Source organism: Chiloscyllium plagiosum, unplaced genomic scaffold (genome assembly GCF_037043375.1).
Source record: "Chiloscyllium plagiosum isolate Xiang-an unplaced genomic scaffold, Cpla_swu_hap1 HiC_scaffold_10, whole genome shotgun sequence".
In the NCBI taxonomy this organism is placed as follows: Eukaryota; Metazoa; Chordata; class Chondrichthyes; order Orectolobiformes; family Hemiscylliidae; genus Chiloscyllium; species Chiloscyllium plagiosum.
Genome location: NW_028270148.1, coordinates 5,744,215 through 5,754,603, shown reverse-complemented (window position 1 = coordinate 5,754,603; position 10,389 = coordinate 5,744,215). Strand labels below are relative to the sequence as shown.

The following is a 10,389-nucleotide window of genomic DNA, read 5'->3' as shown; positions in this document are numbered from 1 at the left end:
CTTTTTCCCAGAACAGAAATGGCGATCACAAGAGGATATAATTTAAGGTGATTGGAGGAAGGTTTAGGGAAGATGTCAGAGGTAGATTCTTTACACAGAGACTGGTGGGTGCGTGGAATGCATGGCTAGTGTTGACCGTAGAGTCAGATACATTAGGGACATTTCAGTGACTCTTGGATAGCCATAAAGATGATAGTAAATTGAAGGGTATATTAGTTAGTTTGATTTTAGAGTAGGATAAAAGGTTGGCACAAAATCGAGGGATGAAGGGCTTGTACTGTGCTGTACTGTTCTATATTCTATATTCCTTCATGTAATATAAGGCTAGAAAGTCCAATCAAGAATAGGGAAGTGATGGAAAAGTCAGCTACTTCAGGAATCCCATTTATTCTTGAAAATGTTATAGCTGGATCACAAATGGGAGTGAGGCCCATTGCAACGGAAAATCCAAAAGAAAGCCAAAGAACTGAGGAGTTAAAACAAAAGTACCCTGGAATTTTCCAGGTTGTGAGGTGACAACATCCCACAGCCATAAGTTAAAACACTAAAGGAGAACAAAACAGAAAGATGAAGGGATTGAGGTCCAGTTAGCTGGCGCTCTGTTTGATGAGACGGTGAAGGAAAAGCCAAAGCAGCTGGAGGATCAGGCAGTGGTTTTTCATTCTGAAAGATTAATGGAATCACGACAAACAGATGAGATGACAAAGGATTTATATCAAAGTCTATTCAGAAAAGGAATTAAAGTGTATCGCAGATTGCTATTACCTTAAGGATAAAATCTTAAGGTGTAAATGGAGATCTTGGCAGGTTAGTGCAGGTGAGAAATGGGCAGCGGTTCACCAGATTGTGCTGCCGGTAGAATACAGAAAGGAAGTATTGCGGCTATGATTGCCAGTCATGTCTGAATGATGGTACAGACTTGATGGACTGAATGGCCTAATTTCTGCTTCAATGTCTTATGATCTATGGGTAGCACACAAATTACCTGAGGTAGGAGGTCACCTCAGAGTGTGGAAGATTCAGGCTATGATGCAGAAGCATTTTTATTGGCCTGGGTTACATAACGAAGTGGCTGAATTTTGCCGTAACAGGCAGTGATAAAACCTGTGCTTTTGACGCCATTTCCTGCATTCAAAGAACCTTTTACACAGGTTATGATTATGTAGGTCCTCTCCCTAAAACAAAACGTGGAACCAATATTTACTAACCGGAATGGGTGTGTCTACCAGGTGTCCGGAGGCAATTCCATTATGGAATGTCAAGGCATAAAGGTTGTGGAGGAGTTGCTTGCTGTCCTTACCCATTATGGACTATCCAGGGAGATTCAGTCAGACCAAGTGTCCAATTTTACTGCCATAATATTTAAGGAGGTCATGGATAATTTCAGTATCAAACACTTTACATCGAGTGTGTACCATCCTGAATCCCAGGGAGCATTTGAAAGGTGGTATCAGACCCTAAAGCCAATGTTGAGGGCTTATTTCCAGAATTACCCAAATAATTGGGACAAAGGTATCCCATTTATAGTATTTGATGTTAGAGATGCTTCAAATAAATCGAATCAGTTTCCTCCATTTGAATTAATATTCAGACACTAAGTAAGAGGCCCTTTAAAATTAATTAATGAAAAGTTGATAGGTCCGAAGTCAGAGACCTCACAGCTGGATTATGTATCTGAGGTGAGAGAAAGATTAAACCGAGCAGGTGAATTAACTGGACAATATTTGAAGGTGGCACAGCACCTAATGAACCAAGGAGCAAGATAATAAATCTACAATTTGTACATTTGCCTGTGGGGATAAAGTATTGGTGCTGTTACCAGTGGTAGGAGACCCATTCAAAGAGGTTTAGTGGTTATTAACAGATTGAGAAGAAGTTAAGTCAGGTAAATTACCTAGTGAAATACTTATCGGGTATGTTCTGTGATCATGCGGAAATGTTACTATGACAGGGAAAGGGAACCGGAGAAACAGGTATTAGTTACTGTCATTCAGAGTGAGGAATAAAATCCAGATGATTTGGGTTTTGATGTGCCTCAGAATAAGTTGAATAATGAGGAAGTCCTCAAGGAATGGAATATGGTAGTATCTTCCCCAGGAACAGAGAACTGAATTGAAAGACTTGTAATGGTACAATGAGGACTTGTGTAGAAATAGAATAGGGAGATGAATACCGTAGTACATTAGGAGAAAGTGAGGACTGCAGATGCTGGAGATCAGAGCTGAAAAATGTGTTGCTGGAAAAGCGCAGCAAGTCAGGCAGCATCCAAGGAGCAGGAGAATCGACGTTTCGGGCATAAGCCGTTCTTCAGAAATGAGGAGGGTGTGCCAAGCAGCTAAGATAAAAGATAGGGAGGAGGGACTTGGAGGAGGGGCATTGGGAATGCGATAGGTGGAAGGAGGTTAAGGTGAGGGTGATAGGCCAGAGAGGGGGTGGGGGCGGAGAGGTCGGGAAGAAGATTACAGGTCAAGAAGGCGGTGCTGAGTCCGAGGGTTGGGACTGAGATAAGGTGGGGGGAGGGGAAATGAGGAAGCTGGAGAAATCTGCATTCATCCCTTGTGGTTGGAGGGTTCCTAGGTGGAAGATGAGGCGCTCTTCCTCCAGGTGTTGTGTTGCCATGGTCTGGCGATGGAGGAGGCCAAGAACCTGCATGTCCTTGGCGGAGTGGGAGGGGGAGTTAAAGTGTTCAGCCACGGGTTGGTTGGTGCGGGTGTCCCAGAGGTGTTCTCTGAAACGTTCCGCAAGTAGGCGGCCTGTCTCCCCAATGTAGAGGAGGCCACATCGGGTGCAGTGGATGCAGTAAATGATGTGTGTGGAGGTGCAGGTGTATTTGTGGCGGATATGGAAGGATCCCTTGGGGCCTTGGAGGGAAGTGAGGGGGGAGATTTGGGCGCAAGTTTTGTATTTCTTGCAGTTGCAGGGGAAGTTGCAGGGAGTGGAGGTTGGGTTGGTGGACCTGACGAGGGAGTCGTGGAGGGATTGGTCTTTTCGGAACGCTGATAGGGGAGGGGAGGGAAATATATCCTTGGTGGTGGGGTCTGTTTTAAGGTGGCTGAAATGACGAAGGATGATACGATGTATCTGGAGGTTGGTGGGATGGTAGGTGAGGACCAGTGGGGTTCTTTCCTGGTGGTGATTGGAGGGGCGGGGCTCAAGTGGGGAAGAGCGGGAAGTGGAGGAGATGCGGTGGAGGGCATCGTCAACCACATCTGAGGGGAAATTGCGGTCTTTGAAGAAGGAGGCCATCTGGGTTGTTTGGTATTGGAATTCCACTTTACTAACACCTTCCACCCCGACCTCAAATTTACTTGGACAGTCTCAGACTCCTCCTTCCCCTTCCTAGACCTCTCCATTTCTATCTCGGGCGACCAACTCAACATGGACACCCGCTCATCCTGGCACCTTCCCCTGCCACTGCAGGAATTGCAAAACCTGTGCCCACACCTCCTCCCTCACGTCCATCCAAGGCCCTAAAGGAGCCTTCCACATCCATCAAAGTTTTACCTGCACATCCACCAATATCATTCATTGTATCCATTGCTCCCGATGCGGTTGTCTCTACACTGGGGAGACTGGACGCCTCCTAGCAGAGCGCTTTAGGGAACATCTCTGGGACACCCGCACCAATCAACCACACCGCCCTGTGGCCCAACATTTCAACTTCCCCTCCAACTCTGCCAAGGACATGGAGGTCCTGGGCCTCCTTCACGCCACTCCCTCACCACCCGAAGCCTGGAGGAAGAATGCCTCAGCTTCCGCCTCAGAAAACTTCAACCCCAGTGCACAAATGTGGACTTCAACAGTTTCCTCATTTCCCCTTCCCCCATCTCACTCCAGTTCCAAACTTCCAGCTCAGCACTGTCCCCATGACCTGTCCTACCTTCCTATCTTGTTTTCCACCTATCCACTCCACCCTCCTCTCTGACCTATCACCTTCATCCCACCCCCCATCCACCATTGTACTCTTTGCTACCTTCCCCCACCCTCCTCCCTGACCTATCACCTTCATCCCCACCCCCACTCACCTATTGTACTCTATGCTACTTTCTCCCCACCCCCACTCTCCTCTCACTTATCTCTCCACCTTTCAGGCACTCCGCCTGTATTCCTAATGAAGGGCTTTTGCCTGAAACATCGATTTTACTGCGTCTCGGATGCTGCCTGGACTGCTGTGCTTTTCCAGCACCACTAATCCAGAATCTGGTTTCCAGCATCTGCAGTCATTGTTTTTACCTCAGCGCTCATAGTACCCAGGTGTGTAGGCTGTTCAATATAATTTTTATTTCACCATGAAACTGTCATTTATTCCAAAATTCAAAACAATTCTGAAATCCGAAAACCAGCTGGCCCCAAGGGTTTTGGATAAAGGATGGTATACCTGCACTTAGATATCACAACTCAAAAAAGTGTGACTCAGCAGGTCAGGTTGCATTCAAGGAGCAGGAGAGTTGATGTTTCAGGCAGAAGCCCTTCATCAGGAATGCCTGAAACATCAACTCTCTTGCTCCTTGGATGCTGCCTGAACAGCTGTGCTTTTCCAATGCCACACTTTTTGACTCTGATCTCCAGCATCTGCAGCCCTCACTTTCATTCTGATGCTAAAACCTATTAAATTTAAATCTGATGGTTTTGGCAACATAGGACCAAACCTATTGTTATGAAGGTGTAAGAGTACTGTACCTTTAAGAGCGTTGAAAAGCTACCAAGGATTTAGAGAAGCATAGAGAGCCCAGAACAAGGAACCAATGTAACAGTTGGTTGAAACAGCTAAGAGCTGTGTTGCCAGGATACAAAACCAAATTTGAAATTTGGCCAATCAGTTTAAATTATGCCCCAAGTTACCAAAATCCAATCGAATTTGAAAAAAAAATATTTTGACAACACTAAACCAATGAAATGATCCAATGTTTTGGGGTATAAATATCAGACATTTTGAACAGTTACCCAAAGTGGAAAAGAGCAGCTAGCACCAACAACTAGAGAGACTGCTAACAGAAACATGTGCTCTCTTAAAGGTATCTTTAACTATCAATGACCTGTGAAGCAAAATCCTTAAGAAAAGAAGACAGGGGAAAATCTACAGAGGACACTCAGCAAAGCTGACTGGTTTTGAAACGATTTGTTTTTGTAAATCGTAACTGGGATTTTTATCAGATCAGTATTATAGAAGGGAAAGTAAAAGAAAGGTTTAGAGAAAGGAGCTATATATAGTTGTTAGTTAATTATTCTTTGTTAGACTTTTAAAAAATTATTAATATTTACTTTAAATGGTGACTTTTGGGAAAGTACTTTGCCTCTCAAATTTTAACAGATTACAGCACGGGGTGAATCTTTTCTGTGTTGCCGGTTTAAATTAGTAGAGGGGTTTACCGTATTGTAACACTATATAAGAAATATTGATATGTCATCATGGGTATAAAAGAAGGGGGTAGTTAGACAAAGATCCCAGAGACCACTAGAGCTAATGCCACCTAGCTGTCAAGAAAGAATTGTTGGCTCTCACAACCTCCTGTATGTCTTAGAGAAAACACCATCTAAATAACAACCATTCTCACAGCCAGTTTCTATTCTTGACATAAAATTGATTGTGAATGCACAAAAGGTTCCAGAAGACATGTAATCAGCTATAATTTTGAGAAATGGAATGCTATTTTCTGTTATATCAGTGAGACTTGTATTTATTGGCACAGCATACCAGAAGAACCTTGTTTTATATGGGACTAGTTAGTAGTTAGAAAGTATTTATTTGGCTTATTAATAGTTAAGTTAATTTGGTCACTGTTAGAGTAGTTACACAATTAAATTGTTACTTATTAATTGTGGAGTGAGTGTCAGGGGTTTAATTTATTTAATAATTAGAAGTTGCTGAAAGGCAGGTTACATCATTTTCTCCACTCCTTTTACAATTTTTAGGGCAAGGTGCTTCTCTTTGGATGTTTTAGTTTTAGTTCTTGGGGAGGGGGTCAACCTCTGCTGTATTACAATATCAATGACTTAGATGAAAATGTAGATGGTGGATTAGTACATTTGCAGGTGATACAAAGATCACTGGAGTTGTGGATAGGATAGAAGGTTGTCAAAGGATACAGTGGGATATAGATCAGTGGCAGATATGGGTGGAGAAATGGCAGGTGGTGTTTAATCTGTGCAAGTGTGAGGTGTTGCACTTTGGGAGGTCAAATGTTAAGGAAAAGTAGACAGTTAATAGCAAGACCTTGAAAAACAATTATGTAGAGAGAGACTCGAGGTCCAAGTTCACTGCTCCCTGAAAGTGGTTACGCAAGTAGATAGGGTTGTCAAGAAGGCTTAAGCATGCTTGCATTTATTGGCCAGGGAATTGAGTACAAGAGCACAGCAGGGCAGGCAGCATCAGATGAGCAGGAAAATTGATGCTTCCTGATGAAGGGCTTTTGCCCGAAACATTGATTTTCCTGCTCCTCGGATGCTGCCTGATCTGCTGGGCTTTTCCAGAACCACTTCAATCTTGACTCTAATCTGCAGTACCCACTTCTGCCTGATTGGTACAAGAGTAGGTTGTCACGTTGCAGCTTTATAAGACTTCGGTTAGGCCATATTAGAGTATTGCATTCACTCCTGATTGCCACATTACAGGAAGGATGTGGAGGCTTTGGTGAGGGTGCAGAAGAGGTTTACCAGGAGGCTGCCTGGATGAGAGGATATGAGCCAAAAGGAGAGGCGAGAAAAACTTGGGTTGTTTTCTCTGGAGCAGCAGAGGCCAAGGAGAGGTTTGATAGAAGTCCATTAGACAATGAGATGCATAGATATGATCGATGATCAGAATCCTTTTCCCAGAGTTGAAATGTCTAATACTATGGGGTATGCATTTAAGGTGAGAGAGGGGACATTCACAGGAGACGTGAGGGGCAGTCATTTCACACAGAGTGGGAGGAGTCTGGAACCCATTGCCAGGACTAGCGGTGGAGCCAGTTACAATCGGGGAATTTAAGGCACTTTTAAACAAGCCACATGAATATTCAAGGAATGGAGGGATATGGACCAAGGGCAGGCAGAAAGGATTAGTTTAATTTGGCATAATGTTCAGCACAACATCGTGGGCCAAAGGGCCCATTCATGTGCTGTACTGTTCCAGGTTCTACCACGGTCTGAGAGGATTAGAGTGCCCAGTACTCTCAGGGTCAGAGAGAATCAGAGTGCTCAGTAATCTCAGGGTCTGGGAGGGTCTGAGTGCCCAGTAATCTCAGTGTCTGGGAGGGTCTGAGTGTGCAGTAATCTCAGGCTCTGGGAGGGTTTGAGTGCCCAATAATCTCAGGGTCTGGGAACATATGGACATGAGGCAATTGTTGGTGAGGAAGCCTGAATCTGGGTGAATGTGAAGTTGAAGCCAAGATGAGTCTGTTCGAGTGAGCTGTTCTTGGCTGCTCCTTGCTGCAGAGTGAAAGGGTCCTGTTGAACTTCAGTTTCTGTCCCATTTTATAACTGCGTACTCTGAGCTCCTTTCAGCAGCTGTCACTGTCGGCTGGCTGCTTCCTTGTCGATGAAAGTGAACCTCAGCATAATGACATTCCCCTTCAGCTAGCTGGAATCAAACACAAACATCACTCAGTAATTTCCTCACAGGCACCGGGAGGTGCTCATTTGTACACAGCAAGATTCCAGCAGCAGCGCTGAGCAGATGGTCAGTTTTGGTGAATGTTGGGGAATGGACACATATTACCCAGGGAGTTCAGCAGAACCTCTCTGCTCTCTGCCAAAGTAATGCCCAGGGATGTTTTACATCCATCCGAGGCAGCAGAAAGGATGCAGTCTTAACTCTTCGCCCTAAAGAGGGGCAGCTTTTACAGAGCAGCACTCCCTCAGTACTGCCCTGGAGGGTCAGCCCAAAATCTGTGCTCAAATCTGTGACTGAGGCTTGAATCGATATCCATCTGAATGAGCAGCAAGAGTCCCCAATGAGCCCTGGCTGCTATCCAAGGATGTCTGGATCATGATCCAAGAGGGGAAAGCTGGAATTCTGGCTCTTCACCCCCTTCTTAATCTCGGGTGCTGAGGTCAATGGAGCCAAGCTCCTCTCTCCTCCAACTGCAGTCAGCTCAGTTGGAGCAGAGCAGGGATTGAATCTTCCTGACCCAGGGCTTGTTATGGGTTTCAGCTCCTCACAGACACCAGACAGCAATCGGTTGGATATTGAGGGAATGAAGAACATTGGGGATGGCGAAGGAAGATGGAATTGAGATTGAATTACAGCCACAAGGTACTGGCTCATTCCTCTTCTTAATCTCAGCCCTCAGACGGTCCCCTGCACCTGACCAATCCATTAGGAGGAACATAGACCCCAGGGCATTCTCTCTGTGATGGTAATCCCACAAAATGTGAGAGCATTTCCCAGGCACTCGAAAGTTGTGGACATTTCTGTTCATGCAACTTGTCCCAAGATTAAAAAGAAGGAAATGATTGATTGCTCTTTGATTATTTTCTGTCAAAGCCTGTTGTGGAACAGAAACTTTCTGTGTGCTATAAATTATGATTTGTAATCGTTCTGGTGATATTGATATTCCTCCTGGATATCAAAATGCAGCAAAAAACAACAATGGTGTCCCATTTCCTTACCACAACAGGAGGAACTGCTGCTTGCTCACTGCTCTGTGTTCGATCTGAAAGAAAACAGAATGAAACCTCTTCAGAATGGAGCCAAGTCTCAATCGAGCTCTTTCAACTGGGAAAGATGGTGAGGGGAATAACACTATCCACTTGGGTGGCAACTTTGAGGGATCTATGCACTTGAACACCAAGATCCCTCTGCTCCTTTATACTGCCAAGAATCCTATCTTTAATCTTATAGTCAGCATTCAGGTTCGACCTTCCAAAATGCATCACTTTGCATTTATCCAGGTTGAACCCCATCTGCCATTTCTCAGCCCAGCTCTGTATCCTGTCTATGTCATGCTGCAGCCTGCAGTAGCCCTCGATATTATCAATGGCACCTCCAAACTTTGTGTCATTAGCAAATTTACTAACCCACCCCTCAACCTCCTCATCCAATTCATTTATAAAAACGACAAAGAGCAGAGGCCAAGAACAGAGCCCTGCGGGACACCACTCACCACTGACCTCCAGGCAGAATACTTTCTAACTATAACCACTTCCTGCCTTCTGTCAGCCATCCGATTCTGAATCAGGTCAGCCAAATCTTGCTGTATCCAATACCTCCTGATTTTATGAATGAGCCTACTGGTGGAACCTTATCAAGTGCCTTGCTGAAGTCCATATACACAACAGCCACTGCTCGACCTTCGTCAATCTGTCTTGTCACCTCCTCAAAGAACTCAATAAGATTTGTGAGGCAAGACCTGCCCCTCACAAAGCCATGCTGACTGCCTTTAATCATGCTATACTTTTCCAAATAGTCATAAATAAAATCCCTCAGAATTATTTCCAAAATCTTGCTGACCACAGACGTAAGACTGACTGGTCTGTAATTGCCAAGGATTTCCCTACTCCCTTTCTTGAAAAGAGGAACAACATTTGCAACCTTCCAATCCTCTGGCATGAGTTCCGTGGAGAGTGAGGAAGAAAGATCTTCATCAGTGGCATGGCAACCTCCTTTCCTGCTTCCTGGAGCAACCTAGGATAATTCTGTTCTGGCTCTGGAAACTTACCAATCTTCATGTTTGCCAAAATTTCCAGCACATCAACTTCGTCAATCTTGATCTGTTCAAGTCTGTTTCCCAGCTCCTCAAATTTCTCATTCACAACAAGGTCCCTTCCCTCAGTGAAAACTGAAGCAAAAAATGCATTTATGGTTTCCCCTATCTGCTCAGATTCCATGCACAAGTTTCCTATGCTATCCCTGACTTGCCCTACCTTCTCCCTAATCATTCTGTTCTTCCTCACGAATGAGTAATATGACTTTGGGTTCTCCCTAATCCTTCGTGCGAAGCCTTTTTCGTGTACCCTCCTGGCTATCCTCAGTCCATGTCTGAGCTCCTTTCTTGCAAGCCTGTAATCCTCTAAAGCTGTGCTAGATCTACTGCTGATCTAAGCTGCCTTCTTCCTTTTGATGAGAAGCTCCTCTGTTCTCATCATCCAAGGCTCCTTAACCTTACCCCTTCTTCCTGTCTCAGAGGAACAAATTTGTGCATCTCTCGCAACAACTGCTCCTTGAACAGTCTCCATATGTCTGTTGTGCCCTTTCAGTGGAACAATTGCTCCCAATCTGTACTTCTCAACTCCTGTCTAATAGTGTCATAATTTCCTTTTCCCCAATTAAATATCTTCCCTTGATAACTGCTCCTTTCCCTCTCCAAGACTATGGCAAATGTAAGACAGTTGTGGTCACTGTCACCAAAGTGTTCACGCACCGCGAGATCTGACACCTGTTCTGGCTCATTGGCAGGCACTAAATCGCAA

The 10,389-nt window shown here is 44.7% G+C and overlaps 1 pseudogene across 1 annotated transcript in view; it reads right to left on the bottom strand.

Annotated features, from left to right (window-relative positions):
- Positions 1-4,095: 4,095 nt before the first annotated feature.
- LOC122552557 (immunoglobulin superfamily member 3-like) overlaps positions 4,096-10,389 on the bottom strand; it is a 162,317-nt pseudogene continuing 156,023 nt past the window's right edge. The window contains exons 10-11 of the transcript XR_015758331.1: positions 8,590-8,633; positions 4,096-7,558 (exon numbers count right to left, since the gene is read on the bottom strand). The product of XR_015758331.1 is annotated as an immunoglobulin superfamily member 3-like (transcript). The remainder of the gene's footprint in view (positions 7,559-8,589; positions 8,634-10,389) is intronic.